This window comes from Amborella trichopoda, chromosome 4 (assembly GCF_054954075.1).
Source record: "Amborella trichopoda isolate Santa Cruz 75 chromosome 4, AtrichopodaSantaCruz75HAP2 v2.0, whole genome shotgun sequence".
Taxonomy (NCBI): Eukaryota; Viridiplantae; Streptophyta; class Magnoliopsida; order Amborellales; family Amborellaceae; genus Amborella; species Amborella trichopoda.
Window position 1 is genome coordinate 39,819,517 of NC_142339.1, and position 17,482 is coordinate 39,836,998.

Consider the following 17,482-nt stretch of genomic DNA (forward strand, 5'->3'; position numbering starts at 1 on the left):
TTAAAAGATTATGATTGTACAATCCATTATCATTCAGGAAAAGCTAACGTTGTGGCCGACGCTCTAAGTAGAAAATCTACGGGAGTCTTAGCTCATCTAATGATCCAAGAAATGAGATTGTTAGAGGAAATAGTAGATTGGTATCCGGCTCCATCCATTAATGGTGTGGTAAGTATGATTGCCAACATTAAGGCAGAACCCCAATTAATCCAACAGATTCGATCGGCACAAGAGAAAGACCCTCAACTTATAACAATTGTAGAAGAGGTGAAGCTATGAAAGAGAGACTAATTCTCTATATGTAGTGATGACTTGTTAAGATTCAAAGGTCAGATTTGTGTCCCGAATGATAAGAGTGTGAAGAAAGCTATATTGGAAGAAGCACATCACTCTCGTTATACGATACATCCCGGAAGTATTAAAATGTATCAGGACCTGAAGAAAACTTTTTGGTGGAATAATATGAAAAAAGAAGTAGCACTATTTGTGTCTAAGTGCCTAACATGCCAGCAAGTAAAAGCTGAGCATCAAAGGCCCGCTGGGTTGTTGCAGCCTTTATGTGTGCCAGAGTGGAAGTGGGAGCACATCTCGATGGATTTTGTCTCTGACTTGCCTAGAACAAATTCAGTACATAATAGCATTTGGGTCATTGTGGACTGGCTGACTAAAGCTGCCCACTTTCTGTCGATTCGTACGACGTACACTTTGGATCGACTGGCCCAGTTGTACATTAAGGAAATAGTGCAGTTGCATGGAGTTCCGGTTTGTATTGTATCGGGCAGGGATACTCGATTTACTTCTAAATTTTGAGCTAGGCTACAGTCAGCCATGGGCACGAGAGTCACCTTTAGCACTGCCTTTCACCCTCAAACTGATGGACAATCGGAGAGGACCATCCAAACCTTGGAAGATATGCTGAGGGCCTGTGTGATTGACTTTACAGGAAGTTGGGAGGACCATTTACCCTTGATTGAGTTTGCTTATAATAATAGCTTTCAAGCTAGTATTCAGATGACACCATATGAAGCCCTGTATGAAAGGAAATGTAGGTCACCCATCTGTTGGGACGAGGTTGGTGAAAGAAAGGTTTTGGGACCTATCCTCTAAGGCAAACATGGGCTTCATGTTATCCATAGATTAAGGTGGTAGCAATATGAAAGTAATGGGAGAGGAATAGATAAAACCAGAAGAAATACAATGAAAGTTTAACTTGCTGGTTGCACAGATACTTCCAGTGGCATTTGTGCTATTCCTCTTCGTATGCCTATATCATTTGCAAAAAAACAAAAAAAAGACGCATTCCTAGTTTCATATGAGATATGGTCATAATTTAGATATTTTTTCCCCCCATGTAGAAAAAGCACCGGTTAATGATGCATATATATGTTTGTCTTTTCTGGTGTAGTTCCTGCCATTGGAAAATCACAGGTTGGCTGCTTCGGTCTGAGTGTCTGTTGGCCTGTTTGATTTCCACAACAATTCCCGTTTCTTTATTTTTTAACCATGCAGCCAGTAGTGGTTTATTTTGTAGCATTTTTCCTAATTAACCAGCATCTCTTATCCACTACATGTGATTAGTAGATCTTCTTTTTTGTTGGGATCTCGGTTTATAAAAAGCTTATATATTTGATGGCTTTTGAACCAGACACAGGCATATATCTATCCTTACTCAGGGCTTGCAAGTAAAAGGTGAAATTGGGATCGGAAAATGAATATCTCAGCGAATTATGAGAGCTTAAATTAGGAAAATTCTGGTTCGATGCCCTTCAAACCAGACACAGGCATCTATGGGTCCCTACTCAGGGCTTGCAAGGGTGAAATTGGGATCGGAGAATGAATATCTCAGCAAATTATGAGCTTAAATTAAAAAGTCAATGGTTACTATATACTGGTTTCAAATATAGATGCAACTTTGGGGACATGGGTTGGGAGAGGAAGATATGAACGAAGATGAAATCTTGAGAGATAAAAAAGGATCAGGGGTGGGGTTGGGTAGTGATAGAGAGTAGGGTTTGTATGTTTGGGAGTGGAGATAGGTGGGGTAAAGAGTCAGAAGAGAGTTATGCAATTTTAGAGGGATTTTCAGTGCTGATGACTGAGGGGTATGTTTAGAGAGAGGATTTACGATGCATGATGTATGGGAGGATGAATAGAGAGAAATTCTATGTGGGCATAGTGAGAGATTGGCAATTCGGTTTGGGAAACCAGGCCTGGACTTCCATTTCTGAAAGAGAAGTTTTTATGAAGTTTGTATTCCTGCCTGGGATATACGGTTTCTATGCGGCCAGCCCGCATATTGTAGAAATGCGGGCTTGACAATAAATATATTTTTGTAAGTATAATTTCATCCTAATTTTTAGAGTATATATAATCTTTAACATGGAGATCATGAATATGAAAATAAAAATAAAAATTAAAAACTAGAAATAATAATTATATTAAAAAAACATTTGGACCATCAGGTACACTTGTTTTTAGCTACCTATTTGCTTCCATCTTTAATATGGATGCTTTATACCTTTAGATCGCGTATTATAGAAATGTTGTTCACCTCACATGAAACAATTTTCCTTCTTCTATTTTTCTACTTAAAACTTGATATATTTTTACAATTTTTTCTTTGCTAACTGCAAGGTTTGCCGCCTTGGGCGAGTAGATTCAGACGCACTAGAATTGGTCAGGCCTGACAGGGTGCCAAGCCCGTAGGTCTCGAAAATCGGGGGATATAAAATTTATTTGTTGTTCATCTGATTTGATCTTCAATAACAACGAGACAAACAAATTTCTATTTTACCTACATTTTTAATTTAATTCCAAAATACCCAAAAAACAAACATGGTCTTGAGTTGAAATATTATAATATTTATAATATTGTATCATATTATATTATATATTTATGTCTATTTTATTAATGTAATTTATATTATATACGATATAATATTAATATATATTTATTATATATTGATCACTAAAAAATTATTGCTTCAGGTGCCTAATCATTTTCTCTGAAACCTAATTATGCTTATACTATTTATTTTTTTTATTTTTTTTATGACAAAAAAATAAATACAAGTAAAGTTTAAATATTTTTTGAGTTTTTTGGGATTTTTACAAAAATTATATTTTTCAGAAAAATTCAGGACACTAATCGCCCGATCTAGTCGGAATCGGTCGAACTAATTGGATCGGGCCAAGACCGACTAGTCGGTCCGATCCGTTGTTTTGAACACTGGTTTACACAGACTCAAATCTTAAATAATCAAAGTAAAACCCCTAAAACTCTGCCAAAAATTATAGTAGTCTCAGTAATGGCTTAAAATCTATTTCCACCCCTAATTATGAAATTTAAAGCTAAAAAACAACTAGAGAAAATCTATTTCCACTGCTAATTTAAAGCTCAAAAACAAATTGAGTAGTCTATAAATATTTGAAAATCCTGAAAATAGACCTCAAAATAAGATCTTATAAGATATATTATTTTTTGGATTTGAATTCATTTTTTCCATACATCTCATATTGATATCGAGATGATTAATTAGAGGGACGTTTTGTTCTTTTCATTGGATTTTCGATGCGAACCTTTAATTTAAGATTAAATGCCTTATATAAACTTTTATCTTTTAATAAAAGAATCTTAATAACCTTGTGGATGACCGATACAACAGCTCAAGTAATTGTGATAAACAAAAGAAGAAATTTTTGTTTTTTTGGGGTTATTATTTTGGGAGTCTCTGAGGTATACCCACTAGCTTAGGTAAATGCCTAATGACTTAGATTGAATATGGAGCGATCTGACAATCACAGGTTGCATCATATTTGAATTTTAATTTTTTTTCTACATATCAAAATCATTTGAACTTTGTAGCGTCCATTTTTCTCATTTGTGGTGCACCTAATAAAAACATTTACAAAATAATTTCCAAAAAATAAATTGACTAAAATACCATAAAAAGCTTTAGAGGTATTTTGATCAATTTATTTTTTATAAATTATTTTTTTTATATTTTTATTAGATTTGTCTATTTTTCAAGAATAAACGCTCACTCCAAATTTCAAGCAATTTGAATTTATACAAAAATAAACAAAATTCCAAGATCAAACACGATTGTGATTGCTGGATCGGCTTAAATGCATTTGAAAAATACACTATTTACAAACCTTGAAATATTTTTTTTTCTCATGTCCATGCATCTTGATGTCGAGATAATTAATTTGAAGATATTTGGGCATCAAAACATCCTCTTTTAGTGAAATTTGTGATGTAGGCTCAAATTTGATTGTTTAGAGCCTCGGATCTATATAAACTTTTCCCTTTATTAAAAAGATCATTATTTTTTGTTGAAAAAATTATTTTAATAGGTAATTTAACCATTAAGCAAATGCAAATTTAAAATTTTTACAAAAGTACAATGACATAACGTTTTTTCAAAAAATAGACTGAAAAATTAATAAATCCACCACTCTCTCTATCTTTAACCTTTGTAATTTGAAGGGTTGTGAAGTTTATATATATATATATATATATATATATATATATATAGACACAATATATTTCCTCCCAATGATCTATATTTTTATGTTTTATGCTTTTGTTTAAAACCTAACACCTCAAAATTTATGTCTTTCTCACAAATTTAGTTTCATAAGTTACAAGACTACTCTATTTGTGAATTTGGGCATATATCTCTCTCTCTCTCTCTATATCTCTCTCTCTCTCTCTCTCTCAAAACCATTGAGATCCATGGCTCTCACCAAACTCCTAGACCTAACATCTTCATAAAGTGGAGGAGAGCTCTCACCACAGGACCCATCTCCTCATAATCCACCATAGAAAGATGTGAGATAACTCCAATAAGAGGCAGGTGATCTCAATGACATATTCTTAACAGGGGATAAGGGATGATGGTGTCTAATTTATTGGGTTTTTGTGGTCATTAAATGCCTTATGAGAGCATGTAATCAATATTTGATACAGTGGGAACATAAACACAGTGGGAGTGTGGTCTTTTGTTGACCATACTAGACAAAATCTATTTGACGATACTCAGACTTGGCTTGCGATGTTAGGCTAGTTGAGTTGAAAAACTGATGGTACTTGGGCATAGAACCAAATTGATGAGAATTTTGTAGGTTATCCCTTGATGAGGTCGGAGTTGCCCAGATGAGTAAGCCCAGGGACTGTGTGACCTTTATGTGTGATGATTGGCCTTTAGAGACAAGGGTCAAAGCCTTGTCCTCGAATCATCACACGACATGTACATATGATAGCTGTATCAGAAAAGCGAACCACCTTTCAAGGTAAATCGTATATATGTGTGAGAGATTATCCCTGCGCACCATAGAGATGTTGTTGCATCAGATCTAAGTGACCTTGATTCGTCTCTAGGAGAGAACCTGCAATCCATAGATTGAAATTGAGTCCTATTGCCTATTGGCTGACTATGGTGGCCCAATTATGAACCCCTGCAATGATTTATCAGTTATAGGAACCACTGGGTCAATTTGGCAAAGCAAGTATGGATTACAGTCCACATTAGTAGGTGAAATGTTCCAACAAATTTATAATTCCTAGACCTTGATGGATCTGATTTCTATCAAAATTATTAAGATTTAATTATTTTGATATTATATAATTTTAAGATTAATTGTTTGAATTTTTATGAATCTTTGGATATTTTATTTTTACAAAATGGATTTATAACATAACAAAAATTCAATTTTTAATATTTTAAATATTTAGAGTAACATAAAGTTTGTTTTGTATTTTCTAAAAATCATTTTATAATATTATAAATCACTAAATATGTGGGCCCATTGAGAGCCTATGGGGTCACAACCTTAATTATGCATATAGTGCCATTGAGTGGGGCCCCCATGAGGCCACCTAAAGTGGCATGCCCCACTCAAGGAAACCCTACATACAATTCTTGATCAAACCATCTTGGCTTGGTGATCAAGTTAATATGTTTTTAGTAAGTTTTGTGATTAAAAGTTTGACTATTCAAAAGAAGGAATAAATAAGAGAAGATTCTTCACAGAATAAGAAAGTATGAGATTATTTTTTTATATTCAGTTTTTTATGAGATTAAGTTTAAGAACTAGAGGATAGGGTTCTAGCACTTTCTTTTGAATCACAATGGCTGATTTAAGGAATTGATGACTTATATTTCTTACCCCACAAGTCTCCTAGGATCAGTGGTCTAGATTTAATTTCACCAATGATGGCTAACCCTAAGGAAACCCTAGCCCATAAAAAATCTATAAATAAGAAACCCCTCTCCCATATTCTCTACAAACAATCTCTCCATTCTATCTCTACTCTCTATAAGGGGTACACCCCACTATATATATATATATATATATATATATATATATATATATATATATATATATTGGAAGATACTACAAAACACCTAATAGGCGAAAATGAATAGTGATTTTGCCTACCTTCATCACCGTCCAAAGTTCATCACAGGGTCACGATTGTCCGGTAGTATTTCATTTTTAATTTTTTTATCTACAAATCAGAATGACCTGAAATGTAGAGCGTGTATTCATAAAAAATAGGCGAATCTATGAAAAATATCAAAAAAATATTTTACATAAAAAATTGACGAAAATACACCCCAAAAGTTTCTAAGGGGTATTTTTATTAATTTTGTTTTCGCAAATTATTTTTTTTTTATATTTTTATTAAGTGTGCCTCACTAAGATGTACACACGCTTCAAATTTTAGATCATTCCAATTTATAAAATAAAATAAAAATGAAACATTACCAAACAATCGTGATTGTGTGATGAACTTTGACGGTGATGAGGGTAGGCGACGTCACTGTTCATTTTCGCCTATATATATATATATATATATATATACACCCTAATCTCGGCTGAAAATATTATTGATAGGTTGAAATGTCCCAAGAAGACTACCCGTGTATTTGAAAGCATTCATGCCACTAGTACCCCATCTCCGTAAACATAGCCTCCATCAAACCCTTACTGCTCAAAATGGATTGAGGGCATCAAGAGGTTGAATAAGGCGAGCCAGACCTAGAGCAGCCTAATTATGAAGCATTCAAGAGGAAAGGCTCTAATGTTACCTCAACGAGTACCAAAGCCCTACCAAAACTCCAACAGCAAGGTACCAAAAACATCCAAATCACAGCCTAAGCGACCTAGGACACCAAAGGCCTGAATCTCAAGCCCCCATGTCCAAGCCACAACAGGATCCATTTTCAAGCCAGAACAGGATCAAGATGCCCGTCGGCAGAGCCAATGCCACTAGTGCCATTTCCAATAGTGTTAGATCTCGAGCAACCGAGACACAGCCTGACCGAAGTGACTGATGTGACCGACTGACATGTCAGTCCGTACCCACCGTCGTTGCAGACCCATACTAACATGTCCGTTGTCAGTACAGAGCAAGGTTGTCGATTTTTTATTGGATGATGATTAGAGGTAAGTACAACCAAGATGACTGGTACCCAACGACATTCGAAATGTCGCTGGAGCTAGTCGGAACTGCAAACTGCATTTGACAAAATCTGAGCAATCAGAGCATGCCATGTCCTGAAATGTGCCAGCGACAGTTTGTCACTGGCTCCATTGCCAGTGGCGTCGGAATCTGACAGATCATATAGATCAACATTAATGAGCAATTAATTTATACTGATTGTCATTATGGAGATAATTAATGACTTGGCGCCAGTCCAACCAGCTCCAGCGCCATTCCAAATGGTGCCGAAGCTCTAAAGACACAAAATTTTGTACAAAACTGGATACAAGCTGTCATGAGTTCATTTCGCCTATAAAAGGCCCCCTTCACCTCAATGAAAAGGTCCGAGATTTTAGTAACTTTTGTGCCTATGCTATGCCCAAAAATTTATTGATCTTAAGCCCAAGCTTGAGCTTGAGAGAAGATCCCCTTTGAACAACTCTCATCCTACCAAACCTTTTAATCCAAAGCTACAAAGACAAACCCCTTCAAGCTACACTTCAAACTGAAGGCGGTCCGGATAATAAGATCTTTCGGACTCCCTTCTTCCTATTTTCCACTTGCCTCATTAAGAACCAAGAAAATTCGGATTGATTGTGCAATGTACTATCTGAATCGGTGTCGGGTTTGGGGGTCGGCCTACATGTCGTTTTTCTCCTCCTTGCTCTCTTTTATTTATTTTCCTGAGATTTATTTTCGTGCCTCATTTACATTTATGTTGCTTTCATCTTCTTCTTTATCTCTTGATATATTATTTTCCTTTGCTCTTAATTAACATTGTATTTATTTCTTTTTAGTAGATTTGTTTGTTCTTTATTGTTTTCTCTCGTTTTTGGCATTTTATTTAATGTAATATTTATGGTATTAGGTTAGTTGTATTTACTGTCATTTTTTCTTCTTGTTAGTTTGTATTTATTTCTTTTATCTTTGGCATTTATTTCCTCTCCTTCCCTTGGTGGTGTAGATTCTCTTTTCTCATCGAATCTCTTTTATATCTCACTCTTCTCATTAAGTGATATTCATTTTTTTCTTGAGAGCATTTATTTCTAATTGGGACTTTTGTGTTTACTTCTCTTCATCTCTTTACTATTATTAATGATGGGGTAGATTTCTCTTCCTCATTTTCTTCTTCATTCAATAGTGATATCATTTCCTTTTATGGTATGTATTCTTCCTGATTTGTTATGTTGGAGTCTTTTCTTGTTTTCCCACTTTTCTTAGCATAGATTCTTTATCTTCACTTTGATCTTTCATCTTCTCTATTTACTAATAGTATTTTTACGCCTTGCTTCATCTATTTCTTTGATTAATTGTGTTTACTCTTCTTCCCCCTTATTAGTATAATGATATAGATTCGTCCCATCTCTTATGCATTCTAATCTAATGCTTGTCAATTCTTCTCTATTATGTTTTTCACCCTAGTTAGGCACATTTTATTTAATTTTCTTTTCTTTCCCATCATCTTATGATGTGAATATCATCTTCCTCACCTCCCGCACTCTCATCATCTTTTATATTTATTTTATCTTTCTCCCTTATATTTTATTCAATAGCTTGGTCCCTCATCTTCTCTTCTTGTTAGTTTTTGTTTTTCTTGATCTTCACTATCTTCTATTAGGGATTTGTATTTACCTATTCCCCATTCTGCCTTATTTATGAATCATTCATTACTTCTCTCTATCTCTTTCACCTTAACTCTCTTTCTCATGCTCTTTCCTTTCATTTATTTCTTCTATTTATTCTTGTTACTTTTGTTGCATATTATTTATTAGTATTAGTCATCTTTCACTCTCATTTCTTCTATTTTACTTTTGCTCATGTTGTATTTTTATCTTTATTCACATTTCATACTCACATCTCTCTGTCTCGTCGATGAGGATTTCATCATTTTCCTTCTTCGTAACCATGTACGTATTTCCACTCTCTTATCTCTCTCTTTCATTTAATGTCATGCATGCGTAGATTAGTTTTATGTACTTATCTCCATTCTTTTTAATTTCTTATTTTTCTTGCATTTAGTTGTTAGATTCTTTACTCATGCTTACTTGCATATTTATAGTTTAGTTGTATATTTGTAGTTTTCTTCTTTCGCTCTCTTCTTACATCTGTTTTCTTAAAATCTTCCTCTTATCTCAAAAACATTTTCTAAAATCTTCTTGGTTGAGTCCAAGGTTGAGAAAGAAGAGAAGCCGGCTTTGCTGGTGATTCGAAAGGGATAAGGTCTTAGAACCCGATTCTTCCCCTGAGCGTAATTTCACGGGACCTATACTCTACCAACTCATTGATTTGTTTGCACCCGAAATCAAGGAGGGGGCGTAGTCCCCTACGCGTAATCTCGAGTATAAACACTCTCTCTAAAATATTTTCTCTCCTCTCTCATAATATCTTAAGGGGGTCCACGCCCCACTTAGGTTTGCAAAGATGGGCACACCTCATAGTTCATAAGATAAGTCTTAAGCCTTGGGCCATAATAGCTTCACATGCTCTCATATTGTGTAGGGTAGCCTTCCCATACTTAAAGGATTTGAGATTAACTATTGATCTCGTATGCCATTGGAGCAAGAGATTCTGTGTGGGGTGTACTACACCTAGTTGAAGTAATCTCCTGCATCTTTCCTTAGTGCTTTGTGGTAATAATTTTTGTGCCTTTTCTTATTCCCATAGTATTGTGTTACTTTTTGTTTATTCAATAACATGAGCTGTAATAGTAGTAGCAAGAGGAACCCACTTGTATTTATTTGTTTATTTTAAGTGATTTTTATTATACTTGAACTATTATAGGTGATTTAGTCAGTGATAGGGGTGGCAATGGGCCGGGTTCAGCTGGACCTGGACCCAAACCCTAGGTTTTGGACCCATACGCGACTCGTCTGGTTAAAAAATTGGACCCATACCCATACCCGTCAGGTCTCGGGTCTATCCCATCGGGTCCTTGGTTATGACCATCACTATGACCTCCCATAAGATCACAATCACCTCCCATAAGATTTCAAGCCATTTGATTTGTCGTTTAATAGCTACAGATGATTATGAATTCCTATTGTATATGATCCTTAATACACCTAAACGAATAGGGCTTGAAGTATTTTATCTCCAACAGTTTACGGGTACGGGTAGGGTCCAATTGAACTTGGACCCAGACTCGAATAGTGTTCGATTTCAAGTTTTGAACCCAGATCTGACCTGCCTGTCCAAAAATTGGACCCATACCTAGACCCGTGTCGGATATACCCACCGGTTTCGAGTCCATTGCCACCTCTAGTCAGTGAAATAAAAAAAAATTAAAATGGTATACATTGTGCTAGATCACCTTGTCCTACTTTCATTAATATCAGAGCTAGATCTACTTGCTACTTTATTTCGTTTATTTCACTATTTTTGGTGAGTTGGAAATGAGATATAAGAATGCCAATGGTTTTTGTAGTAAAGTGATACACCTCCAGATGAATTATTGGCACATTCAAATACTGAAAAGGCACTCTGCAGAATGACGTATTTTGTGATGTTTTGGAGTACTGATATGAAGAAGATAATGAAGTATTTATCTATTGCATAATTCAACGATATTTTATGTTTTAGATAGTAGGATCTTCTTTCAAAATTTCATTTGGAGAACCTAGGGGAATTGAGTGTTCTAGACTCATCAATAAAAGATGTTATACAAAATCAAAGAACTATCTAATGAGTTCTGTGAATTGTTTCACTAATAAAAAGATCTTATTTTTGGATAAAATTTGACGGTAACTCATAAAATTGAGTCTACATTCAAAAAAATAATAATTTCATAATGAAAATCCTTGTGGTTTGAAAGACATGGTCATCTAAATGAATAGTATACAATTGTTGTTTTCTGCAACAAAAAATGTTTCAATGACTTGTAAGTTGTGATTTTATTTTTATTCTTAACTGAATGTTTTAAGAACCACATTATGTATATAAACTGCCATTTTGAGTCTAGTTTCTAATAAAAATTATTGGAGAGAACAATATTATGGGAAATAACTAATAAATATTTTTTATTTGAGAGAGGTCATCTTAAATTTCTGTAGTTTGGTGTGTTCACATTGAGATACGAATATTTATATTTATCAAGCCTACTTAATAGAGTTATATGAGGCCTGTAGAAACATATATTTGTTCATTTTGTGTCTACTTTCAAACAAAATAGGTTTGAAAGGAAAACTACATGAGGGTAGAGAGGAAAGGAAATTTTGCTAGATATTGTTCATCCTAAAATTTTGTAGTATGACCTGTTTTTGTGACATGAATGTAAATTTTTTATTTCTATGAAGAAAAATATTATTTGGGATGCACACTATGATTTCAAAATTTTGGTTTTAGTCTAGTTTTCAACATAAAATCTTTGATGAAGAAATTCTTTGTGAATTGAGAGAAACAATTATTTTATTAAGATGTGCGCAAGTTGATTTTTTGTTGTGAAAACTATATTAATGCCACTAAATCCTAGACTCACTAAATGATGTGATTTAGAAATGGAACTGAGCTTTATTCTGTATTTTTTAGTATATTTCAATACTCCCAAAGTTTCAGAGATAAACTCTTTTTGAGTTGAGAGATATCATATTTTTATCATGGGATGCTCATCTTCTATCCTGCAATAAATTAAAAGATGTGACATATAGAGACACATCTATGTATTCCCCATAATGGAAGTTTTTTTTAGGCTCATTCAAAAAATTTTAGTGTGCCATGAGTATGGGTTATAATCGGAAAACTTCAGAGAGATATAATAGAAAATTGACGAGATATGACACTCTATGTGAAGAGTGCTCAATTTGGGAATTGCTTGAAGAAGAAGAAACACAATACCTGTAAAATCATCTTAGTTTCTACTTACAATGAAACGAAGTGTAGAGACTTAGTGATAGTATAGAAACCCTACGATCAGTGGAATTATCGAGATTGTGACTTTTGGTGTGATGACATGAAGAATAGCATTTCTTCATATATATAAGGGAGAATCCAAAGGCCAAAGAGGTAGATGCTTCATTGATATGTAAAAGATAATTACGAAGTGCTTCTGTATTAGTTGTGTGCTATTCCAAAATTAAAAAAAAATTATCAACAAGCAAAAGCAAAGAATCAAGAAAACCCATGTATCATACTACATGGTTTTGAGGTGTAAAATATATCCCACATTACATGGTAAAGTCATATAGGGAAAGATGATTAAATACCTTTTTATTTATGTTTTATATATTGCTTTGATTTATATCTTGGTTGTTTGTTTATGAATATGAATTGAGTGTATGGACATTAAGAAATAAGGGCTAACAAGTTTGAAAGAGACAGTTCTGTTTTTAATACCCTGTGATTTAGTACATCCTTGTGCTTGTATGAACTACTTAAGGTAGTAATACTTATGGAGATGTGATTTGATCAAGGACAATTGATCTAAGTATCAAACGTGAGAGATGGGTGTAACTTATTCAAATATGTACGCATGAAGGGAGTGTTCTAATGGAACTGGTCTTAGTGACCATCTTCCCAATAATGTCCAGTAATATGATGTGTTGCATGTGATGATCTTATGATAAGGTCTCCATATTTTCCAATAAGAAGTGTTTTGTTAGGTTTTGATAATCATTATCTAATCATGCTTTAATTTAGAAAAAATCATAAGATGAACTTTATAATTTGTTTTTGTCGCTATAAACATGACTTGGTAAGGAATTAAAGGTGAATGCGGTAAAATTATTTATGAAGACTAAACACGTATTTTAAAATTAAATTGGATCATTTGTGAAAAATCTACGTTTATGGATATGGTTTTGAAAAACCCCTATAGTCTTGTGAGGTCCAATAAGTATTTATGAAAGTCATTTAAAACCACCATGCTATTTTCTGACTATTGCTTGTGAAAATATACCAAGTCAAGAATTTTTCATATAAGGAAAAACATTGGTTCTTCAAAGTATTTTTCGTACATGTGAGAAAGTGTCATTTATTTATGCACTGTTTTTAAATTCCCATATGTCTTGACTCATGTTTCATAGTATCGAGTTTGTGGCCTATTTTTAGTTCCATAGAATCCTCGATTATCTAATACCATGAACTATAGGGAACGTCATAGAAGGGCCATCTTGGTGGGGCTCCTTCACACATGCTGTGTGAACTAGATAACTTGGTATGTATGGGTTTACTACCAAGAAGACTAGTGTGGTTGAACCTTTATGGTTCATGAAGGTTTTGCATATTGTGAAACCAACGGGCATTGAATTATTTATTTTTTGCATAAGGTATACTATAGTACCTCATGATATAAGCATAAGAATTCAGTGAATGTATATGTTATATGTGCTATAATTGAGTGGGAGTTGCTATAGTCCCATGATTCTTTTTAACCGCTTGGATATACAGATATACAATTACTCTATCATAAAAGATCCATATAAACTCAAAGTTCCAGTGGGTGCGCCTGCTTGTGTTTGATGGGCTAGCTAAAACAATATACTGCAATGTTGTTCACCTATGGAATCCGTATGTTTGGCGATAGTTGTATGGAAACATAAAGGAGAAACTCTATTAAAATCTTTTGAGCCCTTGAAAATATAACCCCATGTGATAAGGGTACGTGATGATCTTTTGTGACAACAGATCCATGATTCTCGATGCGACATGAAAAATGGACTACAACCACGTTCGCAATAAGATCCGAGTAGCAAAAAGAAAGAGGCACTGCCTCTATAAATTTTTCGTGAAAGGATTGATGGCGAAAGCTAAGATTAATGTAATGAGAGAGAATAAGTGAAAAATGTTTGAAAGAGAGATTATAATTGCGGGATCAAAATGTGACGAAGAGAGATTGTAAGGCCTTCAAAGGCCAAGTGAGAGATGTTGAGTTTTTGTGGCCATTATAGGCCTTATGAGAGCATGTAATCAATATCTGATACAATAGAATATAAACACAGTGGGAGTGTGGTCATTTGTGAACCATACTAGGCAAATGCTCTTTGCCGATACTTAGACTTGGCTTGACATGCTAGACCAATTGAGTTGGGAAACCCATGGTACCCAAGCATAGAACTAAACCGATGAGGGTTTTATGGGTTATCCCTTGATGAGGTCGGAGTTGCACGGATGAATGAGCCAAGAGACTGTGTGACCCTTGTGTATGATGGTTGGCCTTTACAGATGAGGGTCAAAGCCTCATCATTGAACCATCACAGATCATGTATATATGATAATCCTATTAGGAAAGCGAACCATCTTTTAGAGTGAAGCATGTATATGATTGAAAGATTACCCCTATGCACCATAGAGTTGTGGTTGCATCAGGTCTAGATGACTTTGGTTTGTCTATTAGGGAGAACTTGTAGTCCATAGACTGGTATTATATCCTCTTGCCTATTGGCTAGCTTTGGTGGCCAAATTATAAAATCCTGCAGTGGTTTGTGGGTCTTTGGAACTGCTGGGTCAGTATGAGAAACCAAATGTGGATTACAGTCCACAGTGGAAGGTGGAGTGCTCTAGTAAATTTATACTTTCTAGACCTTGATAGATCCGATTCCTATCAAAATTATTGAGATTTAATTATTTTGATATTATATAATTTTTATTAATTGTTTAAATTTTTATAAATATTTGGATATTTTATTTTTATAAAATGAATTTATAAATTAAAATAAATTCAATTTTTAATATTTTAAATATTCAGAAAAACTTAAAGTTTATTTTGTATTTTCTAAAAATGATTTTATAATATTATAAATCACTAAATATGTGGGGGCCATTGAGAACCCATAGGACCACAAGCTTAATTATGCATATGGTGCAATTGAGTGGGGCCCAAATGACGCCACCTAACATAGCACGCCCCACTCAAGGAAAACCTACTTACTAATTATTTATCAAGCCATCCTCGCCCGGTAATCAAGTTAATATGTTTTAGTAAGTTTTGTGATTGAAAGTTTGATTATTCAAAAGATGGAATGATTAAGAGAAGATTATTCATAAAATAAAAAAGTATGAGATTATTTTCCATATTCAGTTTTTTATGGGATTAGGAAACTGGAGGGTAATGTTCTAACACTTTCTTTTGAAACATGATGATTGATTTAAGGAATGAATGACGCATATATCTCACCCCACATGACTCATATGATCAAATGTCTAGATTTAATCTTATTAAAAGTGGCTAACTCTAAAGAAACCCTAGCCCATGAAAAGTCTATAAATAGGAGACCCCTCTCCCATATTCTCTACATACAATCTCTCCCTTCTCTCTCTACTCTCTCTAAGGGGCACGCCCCACTCTAGAATATCTCTCTCTAAGATCTTCTCTGTCCTCTCTCATAATATATTAAGGGAAGCCGCACTCTACCTAGCTTTGCAAATAGGGGCACGCTCCATAGTTCATAAGATAAGGCTTAGGCCATGGGCCATAGTAATTCCACATGCTCTCATATTGTAGGGTTTAGCCTTAAGCTTTCTTATACGTAGATGATTTGAGATTTGAGCATTGATCCCATGTGCCATTGGAGGAGGAGACTCGGTATGGAGTGTACTAAGCCCAATTAAAACAATCTCTGACATCTTTATATTGTGCTTTGCGATATTTCCTTTTATACATTTTTCTTATTCCCATATCATTGTTTTACTATTTGTTTATTCAATAAGAGGATTTGTAATTAGTAATAGCAAGAGGAATCCAAATTTATTTATTTGGTTATTTCAATGGAGTTTTATTGTACTTAGGTCATTGTAAGTGATCTAGTCAGTGAACTAAAAGAAAAATTAAAATTATATACACCATGTTAGATCACCTTATCCTACTTTCATAATTCCACCATACCCATGAATGAACAACCCATCATACATCATGGCATGGATGGATGAGGAACCATCCTTAACATCTTCTTTAGACCCACGAGAGATTTCAATATCATCAAAACCTAGTGCACCTAGACTCGGCCGAGTGCCGTGTTACTCGGCCTCACCCTATGGGCAAGGCAAGTTGCCATTTTTTATGTCTATGTTAGAACAAATTGTATATGGATACTTTTGGGGAGCCTTTATTATCATTTGGTGATATTGTTGCCCAATATTATGAGTATCTCCCCCTAAGAGTTTTTTTTTCCCCTAATTGCTCTCTTGCCCGACAATGACAACACTGGACAAAAGGGATAACAGTTATGTATGTTTAATACCTGGCTAGAGCGCATACCTGGTTTATGAAATTAGAAACATAAAAAAAATGAACTTTTACAAGGAGGATGGTGTATCAATATTTTTCCCAGGCCATCTGTACCATCATCCACCACTAACGTCCTTTTAGTTCATGAATATTTATTTCTCTCTCCGTCTTGGTAGCGGTATATATATGAACAACTCTTCCTCTTCCTAACTGCAATAATGCCTTTCAATTTCTCTCTCTAATCTCTGTTCTATCAAACAAGAAGAAAAAGAAATGATTGGCTGGAAGGGAGGAGAGATTATTGAGGGTTAGATTGATGGGGAAGCAGATGATCTAGGAGCTCTTTTTTAGAGAGAAAATTTTTGGATTTCACAAAGTGAGAGGTCTGCTTCAAGGGGAATTGACTTGAGAGAGAGAGAGAGAGATTGAGGTGAAGGACCATTGATTTGAGAAGATAGGCTTAGGGGTACCGATTCGAGCAGCTCGCAGAACAAGGGGAGGAGAGAGAAGAGGAATGTTTGCTTCTTAGAGAGTGAAAGAAGGCATTCTTGAGGTGCGGGTCTCATATCAATGACAAGCTCAAGAGCTTCAGCCGCTGCGTCAAATGGCTCAACGTCGATCAATCCAATCGATGGCACACCTTCGTCTCATGATGCGTCTTTCTGTTGATGGTTGTGGCGGTCCAGGTTGCTTCACCCCTTATTCTCTCAAACTCTCATTGCAATTCCAATCACATAATATGGCCTTGTTAGTCATAATAATAAATATCAATAAATAAATAGATAAAATCAATAAACAACTTACTTGGATCTGTTCTTAAATCATACGAG